General features: G+C 50.2%; 1 protein-coding gene across 1 annotated transcript in view; it reads left to right on the plus strand.

Moving 5' to 3' along the window:
* Window positions 1-16,953, plus strand: part of Ergic1 (endoplasmic reticulum-golgi intermediate compartment 1) — a 99,837-nt gene that overhangs the window by 24,248 nt on the left and 58,636 nt on the right. The gene's annotated exons all lie outside the window — the stretch shown is intronic.

A 16,953-nucleotide genomic window follows, 5' to 3' on the forward strand; every position in this document is an offset into this window, starting at 1 on the left:
AAAAACCAAAAAAAAAAAAAAAAAAAAAAGACCCTCCCCCCATACCTTCCTCTGACCTCTGCACGCACACGCATGCACACGATGATACCCGGTCAAAATACAAAAGTGGGGCTGGTGATGGGGCTCTTGCCTAGCATGTCCCGGTCCCCTCCCCAGCAAAGCGAGATTATCAGATGCTCAAAGGCATGCTGACTCCAGATGGCATTTTCTTTTAAAATTATCGGGACACTTGAGAGAGAAGTGGGAAATATTTGCTGCCCTTTCTGGTCTCCTACATAACACCACATTAGGTACAGGCAGTGGCCAGAGCCACCTGCTGCTTCCTGAGGGACAGGAAGGCAAGGGCTCTTATGCATGACAAGCCTTCACCATCAAGCTGGGGACTGTGGTCCCCATGTGGCCTGGCCTGCCTCTTCTGGGAATTCAGTGCCGTTAGTTCTTGGAGAGCCCATCTGAAGCCACTTCCTCTAGGCGGCTGTCCTTCTCTTCCACAATTTCATCGCCTTTCTTAAAAAGCCAAAAGCTAGATGTGTGTCCTTCTAGGAAGTGTGGTTCTTTTCCAGTGTGGGGTTGTTCCTGTTCAGTTCTGAGAACTGGATTCTGGCATATCGAACTGATGCCATCTGTCACCGTGCCTGTAATCCCAGGACTTGGGAGGCTACAACAGGGTGATCACAAGTTTGAGGACAGCCTGGGCCACATAGTGTGACAACCTTAAAGAATCAAAATAAACAAAGCAGCATCATACCTTCAAAACCTCACCATGGCAGAGCGTCCCTGATGGTAAGAAGGCTTCTTTTCCTTTTCCTGTTTGTTTTTTCCATGCTGGTTTTAATCCACCAACTTGATTTCTGACCCACTAATCCCCAGAATCTGTGTTTGGGAAAGCATCCTTTCAGAGGGCTAAAGTTAGTGCCGCATTAACAGGTCCATTTAAAAAAAAAACTACCTACTATGTGCTGTACACAGTGCATACTTTGCCTCATTTAATCCCAGCTTTATTTGTATATCAGGCCACCAGGTCTCAGAGAGGAACATCACTTTGCCTAGCTCACGAAGCAGCTGGTCAAATTTCAGAAACTGGGTCGTGTTGACTTCTGCCCATGTTCTTGGGTGCTGAGGGACTTCCCCTGTGCACCTGCTATGGCTCCTTGTTCTGGCCAATACTACAGGCCGAGGTCAGCATGTATGTGGGTGGGAGGACCTAGGGTAGTGGAGAAAAATCCTACCTGGTCTCTAACGTGACCCTAAGCCAGGGCAAATGGCTGATGATTATCTTTTTCTTTCTAAATGATTTTTAAATTAAGGTATTGTCGCAGCCCAGGTATGGATTCACGCTGGTCCGTTGAAAGAAAACTATGAGACACCTTGAGAATGAACCTAGCCTTTGGTGGCTGCAGAGGTCTCCAGCCTCGCTTTCCCTTCACCCAGGGCATTTTTATTTTTTCTCCAGTTTTACAATTGTACCAGTTCATTTCCATATGCTCAAGACAACCCGAATGAAGCTTCCAGAAGGACAATGCCAAGTGCAAACACTCAATTGAGGAGGTACTGCAGTTTTCTGGGCTTCCTTCTAAACAAGTTTTGCATAGGCTTTGTACCCTTGGGAAACTCAGACAGAGGGCAGCAAGAGAAGCAAAAGATCAATTGCTAAACAAAAGATGGATGAGGCCAGGTGCTAAGGCCCACCGGGGTTAGGGCTTGTTGCTAGCTCTCTGGCGCCAGGCCAACAGAAATTCTGCCACGAGGTATGACTCACCAAAAATGCACACGCATACAGCTAGCTGTGGGTACCATGGTCACGGGTAAGAACCCACTCCCCCAGGTTCTCACGCCCATCTCCTGACTTCCCTGTGTTAGTGTCTTGTGTCCTGTGCGTCACACTTGGACACTTTCCGAGTGTCTAAGTTTTGGATGTCTTTTACCTGCCAGATGTGTGGATGACATCCAAATGGTGGTCTCAGGAGTTTATTCTTTATTGTTGTCATAGTAGCTGACATTCTTTGTGCTGTCCCAACTTTTAAAGAATTTCATAAAATATATTGGACACATAAAATCACCCAGAGAATAATATATACCCATCTTTTTCCAAAAAGCAGCCCCATGCCCACGTTCCTCTGCCAGTTCCAACTCTGAAACTGTCCTCTGCAGAGCCACTCTGGGTGTTTGGGACCCTTCATGGCTAACATGAGTCCTTAACAGGTCCTGAGCAAGTGTGTGTGCACATGCCTGCACGTGTGGACAGACTCACCTGCTTGCTTGGTTGCCTCCAGTTAACGATGTGCTAAGTCTTCCTGGGATCTAGAACATCAGCTCTGTGGTGTTGAGGAGCAAAGCTGAGAAGGGAAGTCTGGGAGGGAACAGACTGGCTTTGACCACAGGCTGTGGGGCGCTAACATGGAGGATGTAAGCCTCAGCTGTGCTCAGGGGTTTCTTGGCAATGCCACTGTGGGTGACGGTTACTTTCCTTATTGAGGAAACTGGGTCCTGATAGTTCATTCCTCCCAAGGTCATCGGTATTGTGTGGTTAGCAAAGAGATGCCACCAACACCGGGTACAGAGGGGGACGGTCCTCCTCAATGGGACACCTAGGTTGAGCAAGGCCTAGGATGTCTAATGAGAGCACTCAGGAGGCCTGGTCAGCCTGTCAGCCCCACGGGTCTCTGGGGGACACCATCAAGGTACTTGGTACTGCCAGAATAGCTGGCTGGCCTTGGCTATGTGCTGTGGTGTTGGTGTCCCCATTTCAAGCCATTCACCCCTCGCCCATCCCTCTGCTTTCAAAACACACTTTTAGGCCTGTTTTTTCATCCTGACCCAAAGACGGGCTCCTGAACGGGCAAGTGGACAGCAGGGCTGGGCTTTCTCCCCTATCCTCTCGTGTACTTAGATCCTCTTCTCCAGTCTACACTCAGCTCTACAGTCTGCAGGGAACACCAGGGGCCCCTATCCATTGAGGACCCCACCTTCTATAGCGTTTACTGGGTGCCACAGATTCGGGGGACCAGTTAATAAGCTCACTTTGTTCTTAAGATCGCTCAACAAGAGAGACATGCCATCCTTAGTTGGGGGGATGAAAACTGAGATCCAGACAGATGTACTTGTTGCCTAAGCAGAGTCAGAACTTGAACTCAAAGTTGAGGCTGCCTCCATTTCCCCTGATGCTGCTCTCTGGAAGAGGGAAGGCATGTGCGAGCCTCCTGCCAAAGCCACAGTCACAGCACAGTGAGGATGTCACGGCAGCTCACAGCTACCCCATGCTTACTCTGGGCTGTGGACTTGTATGCGTGTTTCCGCATTCCACCCTCTCCCATGACTCGGGGTCTTTCACGCCCATCTCACAGGTGAAGGCCCCCAGAGGGTCAAAGAGAAGTGTCTCTGAGTCATCCAGCTAAGGCATGGGGTGGCCGAGCACTGGACCTGGAGGTCCATCGGGAATCGAAAACCAGGCCTGTGGCCATGTCCAGATGATGGCGCGTTATTCGGCCCTGAGAAGCAATGAACAAGGAGAAGACATGGAGGGTCCTTCAGTATGTCACTGAGGGGAGAAACCAGTCTACAAAGGCGACAAGGCCATATGAACAACCTCCTGGAAGAGCTAGGGCAATGTCACTACCCATCTGTACAAACAGGGAATGCAAGAGAGATCCCTGATATAAACCATGGCCTTTGGGTGACCTGTGCTAGGCTGGCTCACTGACTATAGCAGATGACCTCTGGCTGAGGACGCTGCTAGGGAGTCTATGCATGCATGGCAACAAGCCTATGACTCCCTGCCTGCCACTCAGTTTTGCTATGAACCTAAACTGCTCTAAAGTGTAGTCTGTTTTAGGGCTCGATGTAGAACGGTCGAAGAACATTGCTCTAGTGTAGGTGAGGCCTGGGGTTTGATCCCCACCACTGCCCCCTCCAAAATAATCGGCTTTAAAAAAACAAGTCCATGATCTGCATGTTGGGTTCTTGGGCTGCGGAACAGCCTGCTCTTCCTGCAGCCACAGCACAGGCTCCAAGGCTCTGCAGAGGATGCAGCTTCCCCCATGGGATAAGCTGAGGCTCGTCTCGGCCAGTCCTTCTTCCAGGCCTGCTTTATGTTGTCATTTGAAACCCAGTCCAGCAAATGTTGTTGTGTCGGGGCTGGAGGGAGGCGGGCATTGGGTACTTGAGGTGATGGCTGGCATAGGTGACAGGGCTATGCCAGGGGAAGGAGTGAGTGATCCTCCAGTGAGGGGTGGGGGAGGGAGAGGATACAGTGCTCTGTGGGCCCCACTCCCCAGGACAGCGTGTGCTGGCCTCGTGGGCAGGGGAGAGGCTGACCTTCGTCCTGCCAGGGCATTGCACAATACAAGCTGAGTTGAATCAATGTCTTTTGGAAAAGTACATTTTGCTCAAGAGCCAAGTTAAACTGGAGCTTGGGCAGCCAGCTTGTTGAAGTCTCCGGCATGACTCATCCACAGGAGGGGCAGGCTGAGCCAGAGGTGGGCCATGAGCGCTCAGTGGGCCCAGGCACCCTCTCTGCTCTGCCGCTTGGCCAGCTCCTCAGTTGGGGGCAGCTTGCGTATGTAGGCGGCAGGAGCCAAAGGCTTCATCAAGACTTAGATGCTCGACCCTGTTTAAAGAAGATGTTGTCTCTCTAAGAAGTCATGGGCAAAATGAATCTCTACAAAAATTAAATTTTCTTACTTGCGTTATTGACTTAGAGATGGCTCCTCTTTGAGACAAGTCTGGGGAATGAGGGACATCTGGATGTCCCTGAAAGAGCCTCCAGTGGCACTCTAGTTTTTGTGAGTTTGGTATTTGGGGCAACTTTGTGGACATCTGTTCCGTCCCTTTCAAAGGGGTCTGAGTAGAGAGTGTGGTGCACAGCTATAAGCCCAGCACTAGGGGAGCTCAGGCAGGAGAATTGAGAGTCCAGGGTCGACTAGATTAGTGAGCCCTTCCTCAAAAACAAAATTAAATAAACCAGCAAATGTATGTAGGAGTGCTTGTATTGAATCAGCCTCGGTGAATATTTGGAAGATGTGAATCACATTCCCATGCTAGTGTCCTTGGCAGACATTACTAATCCATCTCAGCATGCTCACACTGGGGTAGGGCTCAGCCCCAGCAGCAGGGCCTCTAGATTTGTAGACCTGGCCATAATCTCTGGGCCAGAGGGCAGTCCTTGGTCTTAAAGTCCCCATTGAGCTCTGCAGCTTTCTCTCAAGCCTCCACCCTCTTGCTCTCCATTCTGGTACAGATGTGTTTCTTTGTCAAGAGTAAAGACTGAGTTCACAAGTTGAGTGCTTGTCCTCAGCCCAAATCTGATGCATGGATATTTGCTTGGCATGTCTTTTTATTATTTTAAAACAGTAGTTGGCAACCTTTTTCATATTGGTAATTTCACATAAGACCTCCAGATTTCTGGGTTTCCCAGATCTGGTGATCCAAAGGCCCTTTGTTTTAACCATGAACCAGTTCTTTCTGGGGCCCCTCCAGCCATTGCAGGGCCTGCCTGGCCAGTTCCCTCTATTTCCAGAACATGCTGAGCCGTATTCTGCATTCTCTGCTTTGGACACACATGAGGTCTGATTGGCTTGATGTTTCTAGAAGGAATATTTCTCCCACCTATAAATGCTTCTCTGGGGAATTGGCGCTAGGCTTGTTTTCCCATGTGCTTTTCCTTAGAGCCAAGCCAGGTGTACTAGGAACTGTGGAGGTAAGTACTGTAGTTCCCAACTCCCCATCCACGCCATCTGTGACCCATCATCAGTGGGGCAGGAAACTGCTTGACTCTCTTAGGGGACACATCACATAGCTGCAACACTTCTGGCTCACTGTACAGTCCCAGGTGCCCGTGGCTCAGTTGGCCTTTGGTTGCTTCCAGATGATTTTCCCACCTCAAGACTGCGGGGACAAGCGCTGGAGATCCCTGTCTTCAGAGAAGTCATAGCTCTGAGGACAAGATACGACTAGTGTAGCTGAGACAGCGCGGACTCTGCTGTCATTCCTGACCGCAACACACGGGTCTAATGACTGCATGGCAAAAGTGATGATAGGGGCCGAAGACATCAAAAGGGCCGGGCGGTTCCGCTGGCTTCAGCAGGGAGGGAGGGCGGTATGTGAGCTGAGCTTTGAAGAATTATCTTGGACATTAGTCTGCTCCTCCCACGCCACCTGAATTCGCCTCGCCTCATTCCAGGAACCTTCGAGGTGTGCACTGGCCGCCTGGCCTTTGCACCTGCTGTCCTTGCTGCCTGGAGTGCTCTCCTCAGATATTCCCTTGGCTGTTGTCTCCTTGTCCTATTACTCTTACCAGGCTCCACTCCCCCCATGTCCTCCCTAAGGCAGACCCCATTCCTGACCAGTGCCGACACGTGTTCATTCATTAATGGTTCTTTCCCGCCGGAGCACAGATGAAGCACAGGCAGGAAGGTTGGGATGTGGCATCGCTGTAGTCCCAGCACCTGGCCCAGCGCCTGGTCCTTAGCAGCTACTCAGTAATGTGGAAGAATGATAGCCCTGGTAGATAGGAGGGTGAGCAGAGGATGTGCAGAGGGAATGGGGTGTGTAGAAAGGTCCAGAGCGGACAGCTGGGAGGCAGTGGGCCTTTCAGAGACAGAAGCATTGGCGGGATCATGGGGCGGAGAGAGAGGCAGAGAGAGCCCAGGCTGGCCAATCAGGCCTCCTGAGACTGAGCCTGGCTCGCTTCATTTCATTTGTTACAGGAAACTGACAGCTCCAGGCATCCTCATAGGAAAAAGTCCTCTGTAACCTGTAGCCAGAACAGTCCTCCATGACCTGTAGCCAGAAAAGTCCTCCATGACCTGTAGCCAGAAAAGTCCTCCATGACCTGTAGCCAGAACAGTCCTCCCTAACCTGTAGCCAGAACAGTCCTCCCTAACCTGTAGCCAGAACAGTCCTCCCTAACCTGTAGCCAGAACAGTCCTCCATGACCTGTAGCCAGAACAGTCCTCCCTAACCTGTAGCCAGAACAGTCCTCCCTAACCTGTAGCCAGAACAGTCCTCCCTAACCTGTAGCCAGAATAGTCCTCCATGACCTGTAGCCAGAACAGTCCTCCCTAACCTGTAGCCACGCCTGCTGCAGCGCACTTCATTCTTTCCCTGTGTCTCGCTCCCTCCCCCTCCCCCAGAGGACTATGGGAATTGTCCTCACTGCAATGTGATGGGCGGATTTCAACTTCCCAAGTTCACATTTGCCTCCCAAGCCCCTCTCCCATCTCAGCATTGAAGACTACCTGGATGGGAGTCCCACCTTGACACCTGCTCATTATGTGACCTTGAGCTTTGGCAACCCTAAGTCTTTGCAGGAACTGCCTGGTGCCCATGGCTCCTCCCACCCTTTTCTCCAAACCTATTTCTGCTTGTCTTTCTAGAATCAGGGTCTCTGTCTGAATCCCTGCTTCTCGCTGCTTCTCTGGGTTTTTCTGAGCCTTCGTTTTGTTTTGTTATCAAAATAAGGATAAAGCCGGGTGCTGCTGGTGGCTCATGCCTTTAATCCCAGCACTCAGGAGGCAGAGGCCGGTAGATGGATCTCTGAGTTCAAAGCCAGCCTGGTCTACAAGAGTGAGTTCCAGAACAGCCAGGGCTACACAGATAAACTGTGTCTCAAAAAAATAATGAATTAATTTTTAATAGCGAAAATCGTGATAAATCTAATCATTGTCATGCCTTGAATTCCCATCCAGTTTTGAAGATCAGATGAGGCAATATGAGTTAGGACTCAGGCTCAGTAAATGTCATTCACCTTCTGGTTAAAACCTTCATCTGGTCCTTTTACCCCAGTCCTAGCTAGAACCTCACCTTGACTTACTGTCCAAGGTCACAGGATGTTGTCCAAAGGTGTTCTCAACTCTCAGCAACACTGAGCTACAGGCCCAGAGGACGTTTAGACTCCACTCAAGGGCGCTTTCCATAGCTGTCTCTACATGCTACCCTCCCCAGTGCCCTCCTGAGTGAGAAACACTGACCCCCCCCCCACACACACACACAACCTACCACCCTGTTTATTGCTTTTAAGCCTGCTGGAGGGCTGCCCCTGGCGGGAAGCCACAAACATGAGAGCCCAGTCCAGGAATAGCTCTCGCCACTCAGCATTTAAATGCTGCCTGTATTTTTACCCCATGATGGGTCACTTTAAAGCCCCCGTGCATGTCCTGCCCCTCTAAGAATACAATTCCATTTATAGCATCTGCCCGGGGGGTGTGGGGCCAGGCAGAGCATCCTGTTTCAGGGAGTTGGAACACTTTGGGGGCTCCTGTTCACTATCAGGAAGCCTGAATCCAGGCCAAGCCCCAAGTGCCTTCTGCTTCCAGGGTCTGAGCTGATCCGGCTGTTGCAGGGCTGGGGAGACACGTGGGGGTGAAGGCCCCTTGCCAGCTAAGTACTACCAGGGTCCCCAGGCAGCACAGCATTGCCATTCTGGGGTGCCTTTTCTCCTTCACTCACCCACAAAATGCCCACAGCCTTCTGTTAGCACAGGGCAGTACTGAGCCCGGGCAGCGAGGGTCCCTAGGGGTGAACGTCGAGTTTGGGCGTGGTCAAGAAAAGTCATCAGCTGCTCCCTTTGGATCCTCACCAGGCTCGAATCCCAACCTTTTCTGATTCTGTGAACCTAGGCAAGTGGTTTGACTTCTCAGGACCTCAGTTTCTGCATTTGTTGATGGGGTTCCCTGGCTGGCAGGCAGGAGTCAGCCATGGTCAGGTGTCTCCTGGTCCAGGAGGTGTGGGCCTCAGTCTATCCCAGACCCCTTTTCTCGTCCTTCTGTTGGCTCAGGGTGGCTCAGGTGGCTACCCAGGTCTTACGAGAGAGACTTGACATCAGGAACAGGAGCATGCTGGGAGTTCTAAGGTGCCTGGGCCCCTCCTGGACTACACTTCTTAGGGACGCAGAGCCTGCCCCAGTCCACTGTGAGTGGCTCATTCTACAGTCAAGCCAGGAATCTGAGAATCTGATGTTTCCTGGAGGGTTCTGAGGGAGTATGTATGGACTCCACCAGGAGGAGTGCCATCCCTCCACCCACCTTGTCCTCTGTGCAGGGGTGGGGGTGGGGTACTGGAGGCTCTGGCTATCACAGTGTAGCCCAATAGTGGAGTTAGGGCATTCATAAGAATATGTGTGCACGTAACTGCCGGCGGAGAGTGAAGAAGAGAACACAGAGGAATGACGGAGAGCTACAGGCTCCCCAGAAGGCAACGCTTGCATGCAGGTGTCATTGAAGGAGTACACCACGCTGCTCAGTGAATGAACATTCCAGATATAGGAAGTTTTGTTTACAAAAGGTCGTTGTTCATAATTGAGTGGAAAATTCTAGTCATGGCGCATATGTCTCAAACATGCCCTAAATAACATAATGAGGTCTGTCACCCTGACATATAATATCCCTTTGTCCACAGCATCCACCTGTGTGCCTGACCCGCCCGTTAGTCACATGACCACCCTGGTCCTCAGGCCCTCTGTCACAGTATCACAGGTTTATTTGAGTGAAGTTTCCTTTTCTTAATAGTGGCTCTAAAACATGTGAGTAGTAACATTGGCAAATTTATTATAGTGTAACATTATTATCATTGTTTGTTGTTGCTGACGTCTTCCTGTGACGTCATACTTCCATAAATTTCTCATAGTTACACTTAGGAAAGGGGGAAACTGCTGAGGAGGGAACGTGTGCCCAAGTTCTTCCGCTGATGGAGAGTGAGATATTAAGACTTCTTATTTCTTCATCTTTTATATTTTATCTCGAAGGGATGCTCTTAGCTGAAGGAACAAAAAACCCAAATAAATGGACGTGGCTGAATATGCTTTGTTTTTCTAATGTAGCATGAAGATTGGAGGTATAGGCCACTGCGGGTTTTGGTCCAACAGCCCAAGGATGCTTACTTCTCTGTCTCTGCTATTAGCAAAATGGTCCCCTTGTGGTCCCCAGAAAGCTGCTTCAGCCCTGGGTGTCATGTCCACATCTAAGATGAGAGGATGGGGATGAGGATGGATCATTTAGAGCCGGGAATGCCTGGCCCTGTGATCCTAAAATTTAAAGCTCACTGCCATGTATTACTTCATACCAATCGCCATTGGCTGGGGGACTGGAGGGGTGGCCCAGGCTAAAGTGCCTGTCGTGCAAGCCTGAGACTGAGTGTGGATCACCAGCATTATATAAAAACTGGGTGTAGCAGCATGTGGTGGTCGGGACAACCATAAGAGGATCCCTGGTCTCACGGGCCAGGCGTGGTAGCCAAGTAGATGAGCTCCAGGTTCACTGAGAAACTGTGTCTCAATAATAATAATAATAATAATAATAATAATAATAATAATAATAATAATAATAAGGTGGCAAGAGACCAAGAAGTGCACTGGTCACCTGCACATGTGGCTTTCTGAGTCGTGTGTCATTGTTGAGCTCGGGAGCCTGAAGTGCGTCCAGGATCGGTTTTCTTGGCAGGAAATGTTTCTGGTAGTGTGTGTTTGCACTGGTATGCCTGAGATACACAGTGGTGGCTAAGCTGGGCACAGCAGCCTGGCCTGGCTGTCTAAGGTTCTCATCCTCCACGGTCATCCCCTGGATGGAGCTCACACAGGGTGAGCCTTCTGATCCTGATCTGTCCGCACTAACTGTTGGAAATCCTTCTGTAAGACAGGGCTTTGCCCTCATCAAAGGTCTGGTGACCTAGATATAGATACTGTTAAAAAAAAAAAAAGAGATTCCAGATAAGCAATTTCCCTACTCCCTGGTTTTCAGAATGACAAGCTGGTGACCTCGCATGTTGAAAGATGGTCAGCAGGGACTGTGGTTTGGGGATGCTGTTTGGAAGGCCTGGATTTCATTACACTATCTGATATGTTACAGTCATGACTGTTATCAGATTTACTAGCCCGTACATGACACATAGTTATGTGTCACCTTTGTACAGTTTGATATCTGCACGCCATGACATCATCACAGTCCAGATGATGACTGTGTCCATCACTCAATGGAGTTTCCTTCATTCCCACCTGCCATCTGCTGGGGCTCTAGAGTGATTTGCACTTTCTAGACTCTACTGTGGATGAAATCACACTGTCTGAACCTTGTTGCTTTTATCCAGTATGCTTTCTGAGAATCAGTCATGAGCACCCATCAGCACAGTGTCCCACTTCATGGATACTGTGTACTCCCATGTTTATGGACACACTGAGTACATGTAGTTCTTCACATCTCCTTGGCACGAGCCTGGGGTGGCACATCCGGGTCATGCAGTGAGTGTGTGCTATGGTTTCAAGGCAGTTTAACTGCACTGCAGCTTGCAAGGGTCAGTGCCTCAGTGTGCAGGCATCAGAGGGACTGGTGGATGGCTAGGTCCATGGAATCAGTGAGTTCCCCACTTCTTCAGAGTAGGTCAGTCCTTCTGTGACTCCTTGTGGTCTGAGGCTCAGGCTGGATTCATGGGAACGAGTCAAGGTCTTAAGGGACTGTACTAGTGACCAAGAGAGCACGAGATCATAAAGGAATACCTTTCCAGGGAGCACGGGATCATAAAGGAATACCTTTCCAGGGAGCAAGGGATCATAAAGAAGTCTGGAACCTTTCCATCTATCTGTCTCGCACACACACCTCCTTCCTGGAAACTTCTCCTTGCCCTGTTTCCACCATGGTGTGACCTAGCACTCGGCCCATCAGAAGTGGCCAGGTGGCCCTGTGATCGTGGATAGAATTGTGTGCTCCAATACGCCTCTTTTCATAAATTACCCAGTACGCCTTTACGGTGACAGGAAGGTAGATGTTTAGCTTTTAAAGAACTTGCTGGATTCTTCCCAGATGGCCACACAATTTTGTGTTCTCAATGACAGTGCAGGAGAAACCTGCTGCTTGGTTGAAACGTAGTTCGGCTTTCAGGATAGGTATAGTGACAGCTCACTGTGGTTCCATTTTGATTCCTCCCCAGTAACTTTGACGCTAGCATCCCTTCAGGTGGTTTTTGACATCAGTAAGTCTTTGAGGAAATATCTAATCAAATCCTTTGCCCAGTGTTCATAGTGCAACGCTTTCACTTACTGTATTTTGAGAATTCTTTAGCCTGGACTCAAGTCTTATCAGACACATGATTGACGTGCGTGTGTGTTTTTTTTCTACCTCATGGCTTTTCTGTGTTCTTTTTAAGCACATCTCTTCTTCGGAGAGCAGACGTTTTTAGCGTTGATGAAGCCTGATTCATCAGCTCTTTCTTTCACGGAGTGTACTTTAGAGAGTCTAAAAGTTCCACCTGGTCTCAGATCACGAAGATTTGCTTACTACTACACAGGGCTGGGTGTGTGAGCATGCAGGGAGATTTATTTTAGGGACTGAAAGAGGAAAACAATCGAGATGTCCACAGACACAGAAGTATGTACAAAATATCCACAAAGCAGGACACTATTCAGATCACAAGGGATGTGGCACTGCCAGGTACAACATGGCCGACTCGCAGCGCGCATGCCAAGACTGCGAGGCTCAGACAGCGTGGCCACGGCAGGACTAGCTGTAAACCTAGAAGAAAATAAGAATATCTTCGTGAGCTGAGGTCTTTTGTTTTTTGTTTTAGGAAGACACCAAAAAGGTTTTTGTTTGTTTGTTTGTTTGCTCTTTCAGAGCTGGGACTTCGACTGTTGTATGACTTTTTCGTGTTGGTGTGAGTCTTAGAACCAGCCTGTCTGCAAACACGCTAGTGGTGGTCTGGGTTGGGAAGTGAGCTGGACCCAGAGGAAGTTGGGAGGAAGTGAACTAACACTGACCCATTGCCTTAGTGTACATCCAACTTTGTGGGTGCCCTCTAGCCCGTGCGCTGTCCACCTCCTTTGCCTGGGATTTGGGGATTTGGCCTGGCTCCCGATACTTGCCATACTGCTCTGGTGAGCAGTCCTGTACTGATGCTATTTCATGTTTTTACCTGGAAAATCCTGGTAATTAATGGGCCAGGCCTTGCAAGACCCAGGGAAGAGTCAGGGACAAAGTCAACCTGGCCCAGCATAGCCGGGTGGAGGCTGAGGGAGGCGTGTGGCTGCCACCACCATACCTCCTCCTCCTCAGCCACACTTGGTGTTTGTGGAAAGGAGAGGAAAGGCCGGGACTCTGGTCAAAAGGGTGTTATGGGACTGGGAGGTCACGTGTGGGATGATGGGGCAGAAGTGGAGACTGCTAAAGCCGGAGGCCATGCATAGGCAGGAGGGCGCAGTGTGGGTACCAGGCATCCATCATGGTGATAGAACAAAGGCTGAGCTGGAGGGAGAAAGCCTTATCTGTGTTAGTGTCTTCATCACACAGCAATCTGTGTCGGCCATCACACTGGCCTTCCTCCTCCACCCTCAACCCATCCCCTCCTCCAGGCAGCTGTATGGCAGCTGGGGTAGAAAGCAGATGTCTTTCAGCAAAATGAGTTCAAATTCTTGCTCTGAATCAGGGTGCCGATGGGAGGAGGGAGACACATGACACACAGGGTTAGGAAAGTGGTGAGATAAAGAGCATAGTGTAAGGCCTGGGGCACAGTGAGCCCTCAGCACAGGGGGCGGGGCCTGGAGCACAGTGAGCCCTCAGCACAGGGGATGAGGCCTGGAGCACAGTGAGCCCTCAGCACAGGGGGCGGGGCCTGGAGCACAGTGAGCCCTCAGCACAGGGGGTGGGGCCTGGAGCACAGTGAGCCCTCAGCAAGGGGGCGGGGCCTGGAGCACAGTGAGCCCTCAGCACAGGGGGCGGGGCCTGGAGCACAGTGAGCCCTCAGCACAGGGGGTGTCAGCTCATTGGCCTGGGCTGGAGACAGACAGGCTTTCGTTCCCTCCACAGCAGATGGTGGTAGAAGTGTATAGTAGCATGTAGACTGACCATTCGGGATTCCTGTAGGGTGGAAGCCACAGTGGTTCCAAGGCTCACTTTCCCTTTGCCCCCACCAGGCCAACCCGTTTACCTGTGCCCAGCATCCCTGTGCTCCTCGTGTTCACGCACCCCTGCCCTGCTGATGCTCTGAGGTGAAAGAATGCCCAAAAAGAGTCGAGTGTGCACATTCTACCTCACTCCCTGCCCCACCACCAAGGGCTTTGCCAGGCCAGTGGGTGGGGCTGACCAGGCCAAAGGTCCAGCTGAGTGTGTTCACACGACTTTTGGGACAAATGACCCCCCCCCCATGCCTTGGTCCTAATTGTCGTCTGATTTCACAGCCTCTGCCCTGGCGCTGCCCACACCCAGCGAAGCACAGAGCTGTGGGGATTCAGCTGCAGGGCAGGGAGAAGTGAGGCCGAGCATGCAGTTAAAATAGCACAGCTGAGGCATTCTGCTGTGGAAGGAAGTCACCGATGAAGTCAGACCACCCTCCCAGCGGTGCTTCCCTTGCCTGGGAGCAGAGAAGGCGTGTGTGTTTATTTTGGGTCGGGCTGCAGCCCCCTCTCTCTATAGGCTGGAGGTGGATTGCAGCCTGGATTTCTGTGAAGTAAATCCTGTTTCCCACTGATTCCCCGTGCTGATGTTGACGTATGTTCCCACGCGCTGTTATCTTCTTAGCATGGGGGGGGAGGGGGAAAAGGGGGTTGCACAGTGCACTGGGGAATGGTGGCATGCTTAGCAGGGCATAAGGTTGGCCCAGGCAGGTCGACCTCTTTCTATAGGTTACTTTGTCTAGTTTTTCCACAGAAACTTTGCTTTTTTAGACACAGAATGAAAAGACCAGAATTTTTAAGAAAGAATGCTAATTCCCGAATCCTGGTGTCTGTGGGGTCTTTAGGGCCATGGCTATGATTCCATTAGCAGAAGGAGAGCAGCCTCTGTGGCCTCCTGAGAACTCAGGATGGTTGAGAAAATGAGCCCCCTTCTGTAATGTTCTAGTCCACGAGGCTTTCTCAACTGCAGGCCTGTGGACACAGGGTATGATCATTTTCCCTCCTGGAGCTATGTGTGCGGCTAGGAGGTCGGAAGCATCCCCAGGCTCCACCCACTAGGTACCAATACCACCCTAATCCTAACAGCAGTGACCCAACTGTCTCTATGTCCCACGTCTCTGGGAGACACTGTTATTCCTGCCTGAGAATCCCCGGCAGACATCTTTTATAGGACACAAAAGCTGCTAGGTGTGATGACCAATCTTGATTGTCAGTTTGATGGGGTTTAGCATCACCATGAAAATATACATGTGGGTATGTCAGTGAAGATGTTTCCAGAAAGTTTAGCTGGAAGGGAAGACTCACCCTGAATGTGGGCAGATGGCACAATCCCAAAGTCCTGAAATGCTGGACTGAATGAGAAGGAGGAAGCGAGCCAAGCGCCAGCGTTCCCTCCCGTTCTCTGCTTCAGGCTTTGCTGCCCCACCTTCCTTATGTAACAGACTGTGTGCCCTTGAACTGTGAGCCAAAATAAAACCTGCTGCTCTTCTCCCAGCAACATGAAAAGTAACTAATATCATGGATCCACACCTACACATTTTTAATTGTCCCTTTGCGAGCCAAACAATCCCCCTGCCTCAGCATCCTGAGTAACAAGTATTACAGATGTATACTGCTATGCCAGGCTCTGTTTTAAATACTTAAATTGGTGCATTACTCTGCTCCGGGCCCCTAGTTTCTCTCCTAGGTTGAGCAGATGACATAGGATAGCTGCAGGGACACTCCAAGAGCTCGCCTTGGTGAGTGTTGAGCAGGTGGCCAAGGTCTGGCCTGCCCACACTATTTCTTGCTCCCATCCTGTTGGCATCTGCACCAGGCTAGGCTTCTTCCCATCTGGGTTGTTCTCTTTCTTTAATTTCAGCTTATTTTGTCTCATAAAGAGTCCTCAAGGGGCTGGAGAGATGGCTCAGTGGTTAAGAGCACTGATTGCTCTTCCAGAGGTCCTGACTTCAATTCCCAGTAACCACATGGTGGCTCACAAACATCTGTAATGAGATCTGGCCCCCTCCTCTGGAGTGCGAACATATATGAAGGCAGAATGTTGTATACATAGTGAATAAATAAAATCTCAAAAAAATAAAAATAAAAAAAAGAGTCCTCAAATCTCCATCAAAATAGAAACATGTACATGTCACCCAACGCCACCACTGTCTGTTCCAACTGCCAACATGTTTTAGGGGCTTACTGATCTATTTTGGGTTTTGGTTTATTTTGTTGATTGGTTAGTTGGTTTTTGTCTTGTTTTTTTTTTTTTTTTAATGTATGTGTTCACTTTTGTGCGTGTCTGCAGAGGCCAGAGGTTGGCAGTAGATGCTTCCTCAATCACTTCACCCCTACCCCTGCCTTTTTCCCTCTTTCCACGTGTTTGTGTGGTGGTGTGCATGCATGTTCATGTGTGAAGGAGAGTGTACATATGTGTGCATGTAGAGGACCAAGGTCAATGTTGGGCATTTTTCTCTATCATTCTCCTGTCCTCTTCTTTTGAAGCTGGGTCTCCAAATTTAATGGTTAGGATGGCAGGTGGGCCACAAGCCAGGCAATATTTATGTGGGTTCTGGGGATCTGAACTCTGGTCCTTTTGGTTGTGTGGTGAGCACTTTAGCTGCTGAACCGTTGCCACAGTCCACACTCATTTTATGAGACAAGATCTCTCATTGAACCTGGGACTCTCTGTGTTGGCTCTCCTGGCCAGCCAGCCCCAGGAGTATCTACCTCTCTCCCCCAGTGCTGGGCTTACAGGTGTGCACTGCCACGCTCGGCTTCTATGTGGATGCTGGGATTGAACTCGGGTCTTCCTGTTTGTACAGCAGGCACTTTACCCAGACCTCACTGTTTTCTTCTTTGAGACAGGATTTCACTCTGTAGCCCAAGTTGCTCTGGAATTTATGATCCTCCTGCCTTAGCCTTCCAAGTGCTGAGTGTACAAGTGTGTACTTTCCTTTGGGCTCTTAAGGCAGCTTTAGACCTCATTCTTTTGAAGAGTGAAAGTGTCTCAGGTAGCCCATGTTGACCTCAAACTTACTGTGTAGCTGAGGATGACCTTGAACTTTGGATCCTCCAGCTCCCGGGTAGGCACCACACAC

The sequence above is a fragment of the Alexandromys fortis genome, unplaced genomic scaffold (assembly GCF_014885135.2).
Source record: "Alexandromys fortis isolate MF-2015 unplaced genomic scaffold, M_Fortis_MF-2015_v1.1 scaffold_29, whole genome shotgun sequence".
NCBI lineage: Eukaryota > Metazoa > Chordata > Mammalia > Rodentia > Cricetidae > Alexandromys > Alexandromys fortis.